Raw genomic sequence first — 9,483 nt, forward strand, 5'->3', positions numbered from 1 at the left:
TGAATCCTACCTGAGATTCAAGGAATTTAAAATTTGATAATTTACTAAATAGACAGAATGAGAGACAAAAAGAGTCCAGGATGAATTCTAAGGATCTAAGTTGTTGAAGATGGCTTCAACAACTGGGTATCTGATGATTCTAGGAATAATACAGGGGGATGTCTCTTGATTCTATCACCAAATACTTTTTATTTATATTGTCTTACAAACTTGCAATGCTTCTTTAGTAGGCACATTCACTGGTAGTTTGCAGGTCCAGGAGGAAAGATCTGTTGATTTTTACCTTTGGAAAATCTTTACTAATATTTTCTTTCAAGTTGGCAAATTTGATCCCTCCTCCCTTAGTCCCGTTATTCAACTCAACCTCTCTCTCTGTCAGTCGAAAATTTTATAAACCCTATTCTCTGGAAAACCTTGTCCCTCTGTTTATTTTTAAATGGATTAGGCAGTTCTTAAACACTACAAATTGTGTTTTTGTTTCCTTTGCCAATATTGCTCTGTTTGGAAGCCTATTTGTAAAAAAAAAATTCTTTCATAGCTTTCAACTTACTGTTTGTTCAAATGGTTTTAATTGAAGATGCTAAAGCAGTGGTTTCAACTAGAATTTTCCCAGGGTCTCTTCAAGTACATGTAATAGAAGATTGATGTGCAACAATCTTCCATTCTCTCTGAATAGAAGAATCTTCTAAACTCTGTGAAGTTTATATGGTACTTATACCCTTGAGAGCACTTGAATCGAAGCTCCCACAAAAATCCCAACTGACTGCCCATAGTAGAAGCCTGTGTTGAGATATCATAGACACAGAAAGCAAGGAGAACTTCATGTGAGAAACCTTAGAACAGATGCCTTAAATTGAAGGTATTTCTTTGAAAGTGAACTGCTTCTTAAATGGGCAACTCCATGTAGCCAAGATGATTTAACACAAACACCTGAGATTCTCTTTTTTTATTTTGAGACAAGGTCTTGCTCTGTTCACCCAAGCTGGAGTGCAGTGGCATAATCATAGCTTACTGCAGCCTCCCTCCTGGGCTCAAGGGAACCTTTCACCTCAGTCTGCTAATTCACTGAGACTATAGGCACTCACTGCCACATCTGGCTATTTAAAAATTTTTTTTGTAGAGACAGGGTCTCGCATTGTTGCCACAGCTGGTCTTGAACTCCTGGGCTCTAATGATCCTCCCGCCTTGGCCTCCCAAAGCACTGGGATTGCAGGTGAGAGTCCAGCCTCCTGAGATTCTTTATTTAATGGTGGCTAATCATTCTCCCAAGGAACACTAGAGAGAGTTTTTAGTGTTTAAACAAAATGTGAAGCTAAACTGAAAGTGAAATAAGAATATGATCACTTTTGTCAGAATACATGATGGAGACTTTTGACCATTTCCAGATTATTTTTGAGGAGGGCAGTTTATTTTTAGAACACATCTTTTATTGTTAACTATAAATTTCAGTTAAGCCCAGAAAAAGCCCCAAATGGTCAAATGATTGTGGGCCAAAATTATTTACTTAATTTATAATATTTTTATTTCCAATATGTTCTGAATTTATAACATAGCCATTTAACATAGGTGATAAGATGCATTTTCTGTTCATATTCCTGAACTAAATAGAAATATTAGAAATATTTCTGAAAATAAATATCAACCTGAGTTTTATTCCTTACTTTATTTTCTCTTAGCATGTTATAAACAATAAGTCTATGAATAAATAGTTGTTAAGTATGTCCCAGGTTTAAGATACTGTGTAATAATTACATCCTTGGAGGTAAAGTGCAATTTCCTGAGATGTAATATAAAACTTTTTAAAAAGATGATATTCTGGTACTTGAATTATTAAGCTTTCTATGTGTACAAGTTAGTGTGTACTCATACAAACCTAATAGATTTTAATATTTTATAATTAGTGGAACGAAATAATTCTCTCTGGAAATAATTCCATCTCAGTATTGCTTGATGACAAAACTCAACCTCAGGTCTACAAAGATATTTAGAATATGTGATTCAGAAACTACAATAAGTCAATGATTATTGACTTGGAAATGAACTATAATGCAGACAACAATAAAAGCGTTCAAATATTGTTTGACTTGGTGAATTTAGTTACTATGTGAAATTGGTATTTAGTGAGGAACTGGTTTACCATAGGAAATTATTTTTAAGCCAAAACACAAAGTAAATCTATATTTTTGCTTCTATGGTATTTTACAAAGGGCATTTCTACTTCACCACAATCAATTTGCCAACCTTCTAATGCCTTTGACCCTGATCCAAGAATCTTTTGCTTGAACTTGGTGTCCCAAATAAGATAAATATGGTCATAAATGTGGTTTGTGGAGGGTAGAGGGACAGCCAGCCTGGGCTTAACCAACCAGTGCTAAGTGTAATATTATGGTGTAGAAGAGGAAAGAGGAAACATGCCAACTCAGAGATGAAAGAATTTCCTGTGCTTCACTCCTCAAAGCATTAGAAATTATTGAGTTGGCTCCTGATATACAGGAAAATATTTTAAACTGGAAAGTAATTTGTTTGAAAGTATTTCCCCCCATGGTGAAAACCCATGAAAATAACCCCTATGTATTATAACATATAAGGTGAAAGTTGATATCCTATATCTCTAGTAATATTTTCCTTACATGAAGAAAGTCTCTGGAGTCTTGATAATTAAAACTACCCCATAATACTGACAAAGTGGATGTAGGTTGAGATTTTCCACCACATAAGTACTAGCTAAGTTTTATTGCCTTAAAAAAAAAAAGTACTTTTTTTTTTCATAAGTGAGTTTTTCTACATTTACTCTGTGCCAGTTCCAACATTTATTTTTATTTTTTACAAGTTTTGATTTTTTCTCATATAATTAAATTCAGATTTTTTATTAGTTGGAGTTGATTGCTTGGAAATTTTTCTCTTCAAAATGATTCCTGCAAATAACCTCTGACTGCTCTTGTTTCTGCATTGAAGAGAAGGTAGGGTTTAGATGGAGACGAAAGATAAGAAGGAAGTGCTGCTGACAAACAAAATCACTTCCATCATGGTGTTCCCACACTTAAAAACTAAGTATATCCTAAAACTTATCTCAAAAAGTACTAACTCAATTATTTGCCATGGCAATTTTTTCATCAACGAACAACTTCATTTCTTTATTTATCTCTTGCTTTTTGTAATCTATTTCCCTACCAGTACTTATCTATGCTTATTTTTTTTTTCTCCTCTGAAACTTTTCACATGATTTTCCTCCTGCCTAAAAAGCCTTTTCTTCTGCTTTCTTCCTGTTCAAATCTTACATGTTCTTCCAGGCCTTGCTGAAGCCTAGATAAAGCTTTCACAGACAAATCCTGGCCAAGAAAGCTCTTTGTTTGTCTTCATTATTTTAAATGCCTTTATTTATGTATATGTGATCATATATCTTCTATCTATCTATATCATCTTTTTTCTTTTCTTTCTTTTTTTTTAGACAAGTTTCGCTCTTGTCACCCAGGCTGGAGTGCGATGGCTAGATCTCGGCTCACTGCAACCTCCACCTCCCGCGTTCAAGCAATTCTCCTGCCCCAGCTGGGATTACAGGCACCCACCACCATGCCCAGATAATTTTATATTTTTAATAGAGATGGGGTTTCACCATGGTAGCCAGGCTAGTCTCGAACTCCTGACCTCAGGTGATCCGCCAACCTCTGCCTTCCAAAGTGCTGGGATTACAGGCATGAGCCACGGCGCTCAGCGTATCGTCTGTCTATCTATATATATTTCGCTTAGGGATAAATACCTAGACTTTGGAGTCTCACTGCCGGGATCACAGTCTCACACTTTTGTCTCTTCAGATGTGTAAGTCTAGGCTGCAATAGCAATTAGTAGTAGAAGGAAAAGTTATGCATACGTTCATGTTGGTGGAGATGGGTTATTTTATTTCTTAGATTACTCCCACACTTTTAATTCAATATTTTTCTTGGGAAAGTTTTCATAGAAATAATGTTTGAGCTAGCTGAGCTTTGAAGTTCAGTTGGATACCTGAAGAAAAGAAACATGTTTTAAGCCGGAGAATAGCATGAGAAATGTTACAGAAGCAAGAAAGAACGAGGTGTGTTTGCACAAACAGTAGCAGATTAATTGAACATAATCTACAAAATAGAGATCCATTTAGGCTGCTGGTACCTAATAGCTCTGCTATTTAAAGTGTGCTCTTTTTCTTAAATGGTTTGGTTATATGAAATAATAAAAGATAGCTGAGAAAATATGCATAGCACAATACGTTGTGCTCAAAGAGCCAAAATGATACATTTGTTCACATTTCTCTAAATAGTTGTGGTAAAACGTATTCTGCTATGCATATTTTCTCAGCTATCTTTTATTATTTCATATAACCAAACCATTTAAGAAAAAGAGCACACTTTAGGTTCATGAGTCTTCTTGTTCAGTATATTAAATTCCTTCTCTATTTAACAACTACTTGCTGTGTATCGAGTTTTGTGTTTAATTGATTATTTATATGTATTTTAAGCCTACCATAAGAATCATTATGTGTTCAACAGAAGCAAAAATAATCTTGTTTTTCTAACATTTGTCATAAATGCTGGACAGAGATCATAAATTAACCTACCATCAATGTTCTAAAAAGTTTTACTCTATATAGATGATGAGGCAACTATCAAAACATGTGATTGACAGGAGGAATTCTACCATGCAACTTAACACTCTTTTGTTTCAGGTGAATATCTTGCGTCTAACTTGAGTCCGGAACTGATATGAGATTATTGATATAGTATTGATCCAAGATAGTCCTCATTATTTATCATTCTTTCACTTAACAAATCCTTATTGAGTACCCACTATGTATGACAGGCATTGATATAAACACCTGTGATCCGCTAGTGTACGAAACAGATAAGTAAACTTAACATTCTTGTGGTTATGTATATAACCATGCATATAACAAAGAATATATTTTAATGATTGTAAGATTGAACTCAAAAATAGAATAGAATTGGGGTCAAAGTTCAGCTCTAGCTTTAATTAGCTTGGTTTTTCTCCCTACGCTTCAGTTTCCCTATCTGTAAGTTAGGAATAATGATAGTATCAGCATCTTAGGTCTGTTGTGGGAATTAAGTGATTGTGGGGATTAAGTGAGCTAATGCTTTTGAAGAGAATAATATGAATAATACTCTAGAACTTACTAAATGCAGTTTATGTCACTTAAAGTATTAGATAATTATGTTATCTCCTTAAAAATAGCATTTTATTAAAATAAGAATACACTGGAAGCTTCATTGGTTGTGTCAACCATACAGGTACATTTGGCACTATAAACATTTTACAAAGGATAATCCTTTTTTTCTAGTGAATCTGCAAAACTGGAAATGTAGCTTGTTGCTGACTGTAGTTCTGAAAGCTATTGTTACTTCCCAGAGCCTTAGCTGCTCTCTGATTATAAAAGAGTAAACGTTACATGACTTTTTACATATACAGGGTATTACTCAGTAAATGACTAGTTCAATGTACCAAATGGTATTATACTAGTCTGAAAGACCTTTTCAAAGTATCTAATATGTACTTAGAGAAGTTAGTTGTCGGACTAATCTTGAAAAAAATGGAACTCTGTCACTCACTCTTCTTATGTTCTTACATTTTATTTCTATTTTCAATTAGGTAGCTTGTAAGTCAAAGGGTAACACTTACGTAAACAGCTCTTCATCTGAATTTATGGCAGTTAATGGCCTTGGTTCATTTATTTATTCACTTATGCTTTCTTCTTCTTCTTCTTCTTTTTTTTTTTTTTGAGTTAGTGTTTGCTCTGTTGCCCAGGCTGGAGTGTGTGACACAATCATGGCTCACTGCAGCCTTGAACCCCCTGGCTCAAGCAATCCTGCTGCCTCAGCCTCCTGAATAGCTAGGACTACAGGCTAGTGCCACCACACGCTGCTAAGTTTCCTTTTTTAAAAATTTTGTAGAGAATCGGTCTTTCTACATTGCCCAGGCTGGTCTTGAATTCCTTGCCTTAAGCAATCCTCCTGCTTGGGCCTCCCAAACTGCTGGGATTATGGGCATGAGCCATCTCATCCAGCCTCATGTATTCTTTTACTCATTAATTTGCCCATTTATTCATTATATTTTAAAAATAATACTGTATTAAAATAAATAAAAGTAGTAGAAGATTGGCTGAGGAATTGATTTGGGGAGAGATGTCATGAACAGAGCACCTGGAAAATAAAGCTGCAATATCGGCACAATGCAACAAAAGCAAATGATTTATGGCGGTCAGGGAAGTCTTCTTGGAGTCAAGTTGAAAGAAATAAAAGCTATGCATTGGCTAGGAACCAGTCAGGTATTAAAGGTAAGATGCATATTTAATCTTTTATGCTGGGATCTTTTATAGGAAGGCTATTTTCTATTCTTTTTGAACAACACTCCCATCTTTTAGGTAAGGAGAATTGAAGTGCAAATAGCCAAAATAAAGCTTGCTCTTTAAGCACTCTCTCTTATGTTTTGAAGACGATGGCAAATTTTATTTGTGCATTTAAATTTGCTTGACTTTTTCCCCCCTTACCAATGGGAAAATATGTCAAGACTAAAACACATTCACTATAGACGAAAAACCACTTTAGCAGGGATGCACAATTTTCCCCCAACCCATGTGGCCTTGAAAATGAGCCTGTAAGGGAAGAAACTGGGCTGTATAAAAGTGTCTCTGATTCTTGGGTGGCTTGTGGTTAGTGTTATTGTTTTTAAGAACTGATTTTGGCTTCTGTGGTACATTGACCTGTGCATGGAATCTCCAAGCAAACGTTTCCACTCGGTGGGACACTGGGTCAAAGACAAAGGCTTCGCTCCTTTTCCAGTAAAATTTTTTTTTCTTTGTACGCACATGATGATTGAAAGCCCTCCTCTTTTTTAAGGGCAAACCGTCTTTCTTCAAACAAGCATTCCGTAATTTGGGAGGCTTACTTTTAAGGCTAAAGTTTGTCCCAAAGCAGGGTGAGACAACCTTCTATGTGGTTAATTTTAAGGATGTAAAAGGCTTGCTTTCCACTTACAGGTCAATTTCCCACAAGGAGCTGCTATTTCCAGAATTAGCCCTTAACATATTGGTTAAGCCATGTTTCTCCAGAGGGCCACTTCTAACATCCTCTGATTTAAACCATTAGCAGTTTGAACATAGATTAGTTTATTGGATTATCTAGAACGGCTGTAGAGGGATGAACACTGATGCATATATTTTCATAGGGGACAGGGAAAGGAGAAATGAGTGTGGTGCATCATCCAGTTGGATGTCAGAAAATAGCAGGGCACTATTTATTGGAGGCAGCTGAATGGACACCTTACAAAGGGGTAGATGACTGCAAATGAGAAAAAGAGGATGGTGAGAGATGAGAACCCCCAAAACAAACTGTTCGTATAACAAACATGTCTGAGGCTTTCTGTGATTAGAGTAAGACCCTGACAGGGGTTTCTGTGCTTAGAGTGAGTCTCTAATCTGACTCTAATGTCTGATTCATCCAGACACTCGGCCTATGACAGGGCTACATCAGGGATTCTGAGAATTAAGATGTGGCATTAGGACTACATTGCGCAAAGCTGGAGTAATGGAAATTGTTCAAGACCTTAATATTCTCATAAGCAAAAATATGGAACACCTTTGAGAATTTCAGAAAGGTTGGCTGTTCTTTAAAGCATGAGTGCTTCAGGTGCAGCCCGGGCCTATGGAGCACTAAGACACATGTCAGGGCTCCATCACAGTGCTCTTCTGAATGGAATATGCTAGACCCATGTGACAGTCCAGAACTTGTGGTCTCATATGCCCTTTGCCTTGTATGTCCAGTTTTTCCCCTGTTCAGTCACATCCCACGTATGCCTCCACTGATGTCCCCCATCTCTCCTCAACCCTGTCCCCATTTCTCACTCCCCCTGAGTGTAATTTCTGGGCAAAGAGAATTGTAGCCACTTCAGCTTCTTGTCTTGCCTTTGGGGTTTCAAATTAAGCCTTATTCTTGGGCTGGCATGACTACCTTAATTCATCACTCTGAAGGCTCCTTTGTCTCCCCGACTAGATGCAGATTTTTCTTTCTTACCAGGTTTCACTATGATGTACCCAGTTGCTCAAGCGACGTATGTATGATGCTTTCTCTATCAGTGATTTCATTCTCTATCAGTGATTTCTGCTAATTTTGTGATATGGCTTGGCTGTGACCCACCCAAATCTCATCTTGAATTGTAATCCCCATAATCCCAGGCGTCATGGGGGGACCCAGTGGGAAGTGATTGGATCATGGGGGTGGGTTCCCTCATCCTATTCTCATGACAGTCAGTGAGTTTTCACGGTATCTCATGGTTTTACAAGCATCTGGCATTTCCCCTGCTCATGCTCACTCTCTCCTGCTTCCTTGTGAAGAAGGTGCCTGCTTCTGCTTCGCCTTCCACCATGATTGTAAGTTTCCTGAGGCCTCCCCAGCCATGCAGAACTGTGAGTCAATCAAACCTCTTTTCTTTAGAATTTACCCTGTCTCTGGTGTGTGTGTGTGTGTGTGTGTGTGTGTGTGTGTGTGTGTTTTATAGCAGAATGGACTAATACACTTTGCATCTAGAGTCATTCTTTCTTCTCTGTCTTTACTGTTACCACCAGAGACAAGACCACTGCCATGTTTTACCAAGACTATAGAATACAGTCTTCATAGGTCTACCCACTTATGCTCTTGTTGTTCCACAATCTCTTTCTCACTTCGTCCCATGACTGACCTTCCCAAATGTAAATTGGACTCATATCATTCCCCAAATTAAAGACTTTCAATGTCTTCCTGTTGAACTTAAAATAAAATCAGCCTTTTAGTAAAGTTGACAGGGCCTGATGTGACCTTGCTCTGCTCCTGTTTCTACACCTTCATTTTATATTGTTCTTTCTCTTGTTCACTATTCACTATACTTCAGCATAATGAACTTCTTTCGGCCCCTTGGTCACATGAAGCTCTTCTGTATTTTAGAACATCTGACTGAAATCACATTTGTTCTATTTCTTCCATGACTAGATCTTTCAGTTTGTCAGTCTTTTAACTTTGGTGTTATTTCAACCTTCTGATTTTTGTTTGTTGCAGGTACTCCAACATTTAATTAACTTAATTATTTTTCTGTTTACACATTTGGTTTGTCTGTTGTATCTCTGTGTGCTTTTTGAGGTCATAGTCTCATCACTATGAGTGAGAGTGAGGGTCTTTCATACTCTCAGGTATTAAGATTGTAACATGCTCTGACACATAGTAACTGCTTAATAAACATTCAATATGCAAATAGTCATGGGTAAGGCTTGTTTCCGATACTTCCGATGAAGACCACGTCCCTGCTTGTTAGGACTGCTCCTCCACACATGCCCTGATTCTACATGACTATCCAACCACAGGTTAAATTGGCACACAAATGAATTAGGTTCACATCTCTGAGGAACTTTGAATTTCTAGCCATTTCCCTCTAAATTCACTGCTAAACAGTTTTTTTTTCCCCCTGAATCTA

The sequence above is a fragment of the Mandrillus leucophaeus genome, unplaced genomic scaffold (genome assembly GCF_000951045.1).
Source record: "Mandrillus leucophaeus isolate KB7577 unplaced genomic scaffold, Mleu.le_1.0 Scaffold176, whole genome shotgun sequence".
NCBI lineage: Eukaryota > Metazoa > Chordata > Mammalia > Primates > Cercopithecidae > Mandrillus > Mandrillus leucophaeus.